The sequence below is a fragment of the Echinops telfairi genome, unplaced genomic scaffold, assembly GCF_000313985.2.
Source record: "Echinops telfairi isolate 266 unplaced genomic scaffold, ASM31398v2 ScPeMD7_6273;HRSCAF=7185, whole genome shotgun sequence".
In the NCBI taxonomy this organism is placed as follows: domain Eukaryota; kingdom Metazoa; phylum Chordata; class Mammalia; order Afrosoricida; family Tenrecidae; genus Echinops; species Echinops telfairi.
The window spans coordinates 730,208-732,655 of record NW_022110173.1 but is presented as its reverse complement, the minus strand read 5'-3'; positions in this window follow the sequence as shown (position 1 = coordinate 732,655).

Sequence of the window (2,448 nt, the reverse complement as noted above, 5' to 3'; positions counted from 1 at the left end):
TCCACTTCATCCTTGTGTTTCCTGTTTTCATTCCCCTTTTCCTAACCTTCTGGACTTTGTTTTTAGGTAAATGCTTCCCTTTTATTTTTTAATGGTGTGTTTCTCGAAGGAGCATGATGTCCTCCACAGGGATTGGTCCCTCCTGATAACGTGCAGGAAGTCTCACCTTCCTGGCTTCTCAGGAACGTCTGGCTGGACTTCCTCCAAGACAGCTCCTGGATAAACAAAGTCATTGTTGAATGCTCAAAGCTCTCCAGAGTCACTGGACTTCATTGAACTTGGCTGTATTTGTTCTTCTGGCAGTTCGTAACCAAACATTCTTCACCAACACCATCATCCAAATGCCCTTTTACCTTTGGTCACCGTTTTCCACTGCCCCGCTTTCCCATGGAAATGAGAAGATTGAAGAGACCCGAGCTGGGTCTGGTAGGGCACCCTTCAGACAACACGATGACATCTGGTACTTTTAAGATTTTAAAGAGGTCTCTGCAGCTGATGCAATTGCCCAATGCACTACATCATTTGGTTTTTTGATGTTTCGGTTGGCATTGATTGTTTAAGTAAAATTAAATCCTTGAAAGATTTAAATATTTTTCCCATGTGTAATGATGCTGCCTTGACACAATGACCTTAAATTTTGCTCAAAATCCAAGGTGAGGGCGAATTTTTTTTCTACTAATGCATGGTTTCTATTATTTGACAGTGAGATCTAATTAAGCCCATCATATTTTTATCGCTGCCTTTATTGCTAATCATCTCAAACCCGCATATTGTACCTTCTTAGGTATTCATTGGGCAGTATTTTATTTTTCTTTTGATATTTTCTTTTTCCTGTTAACCTTACTTCTTGCTAGTTTTGAGTACATACCCTAATGGAGTCAGGCTGCCTAGATTCAACTCCCCACTACAACTATTCCCAACTATGTGAGCTTAACAGGGTATTTAAGGCCTCTGAGTCTGTTTGCTCAATTATAATCTGGGGCAATAATAGAATTTACTTTATAAAGCTATTATGAGATAAATTAATCCTACTGATGGATGGTTTATTATAATATATGTAAGAGCCCCCAATGTAATGATTTATTTAATTTTTTAAAAAGGTTAATCCCAGTAATATAAAGACCACTGTAAAACAACAAAGATTAGCTATTACTAATGTTAATTGGGAGAGCAGAAATAAAGAGGTCAGAAATAAAAGCGCGTTTTGAGGGGAAATATAAATATCCTCTTTCTTAGAAATTTAAGTGACATAGTTTGATAAGGGTGTGTGTGTGTGTGTGTGTGTGTGTGTGTAAGAGAGGGAACGCCACCCATGTCACAGGGAAAACTGAAAACTTGGTGAACATAGAGTCAGAACAAGAGGAACACGAGGATTTGCAGGGGGCATTTTATCTAGGTGTTGGGAAAGTCCCATGAAATGTCCTTGTCCTTTCAGAGAAAATAACTCTCTAGAGAGTAGATTTCTCTTATCCCCAACGCTCTGTGTTGTCTCTATGGCCCCGAGACAAGAAGAACTTGGCGAGGAGAACAGGGTACCACGACCAACTGCTCGGAAAGGAATTACATTGGAAGACCCTGAATGGAGAGGGAGGAAAAGATGGAATAGAACCAAAATTACGAAAGATACCATACTTGGTGGGTAGAGACAGCTAGGACCTCCAAGATTATGGGTCTGAAATGGAATACATGCACAGAGCTCCACTTTCAGCCAAACAACAGACCATTCTAAAGCGGAAAAATAACACTAGTGAGATGCACACACTTTAAAATAGTCAGACATTTAAGACCGAGGGGTCTTGTCCAAGGACAAAGTTCAGAAGGGTTAGCAGAGAAGGCAGGCTGCAAATGGGAAACACAGGGAGGATGTGAGATAAGTGGTATGACCTTGAGGGGATTTCAAGGAATGAGATGAAGAAAATGTGTTATGAACTGCTGAATATGAAATTGGTCATCTGCTCTCTATCCTCTACCCAAGTTACAGCAAAAAGTTTAAAACAAGAAGGAAAGAAAGATGCCCACACTTGGCCATGGAGGAGCAGAGAATGGTTCATCAGAAAGGTAGAAGGTATCACTCCCATTCTTGTTCCTGGATTCCATGTGTCCAGAGCTCTGATCCCTAATCTGTGCCTGTGCACATGCTCCGGTCCGGCCCCAGTGAAAGGCAGGACTGGAAGGGTAGGGGGAAGGAGGGGAGGAAGGAGGAACCAGTCTCAATGATCATATAGATCGACATTGGGAGGAATCTAGTTCACTTCTGCTGGATTGGGCTCCTACATCTGGTTCATCGGCCTCCTGTCATATCCCCTGCTGATCCCAGGAGCCATCAACAGACTACTGACTGAACTCATTGGACCCTTTTCCATCCTGCAGCTACCCGTCTTCGGCTTTGTTGCTGTGCGACGCGACGCGACGCTCACCCGCCTCACGGCTCCACCGCGGCCAGGTTAG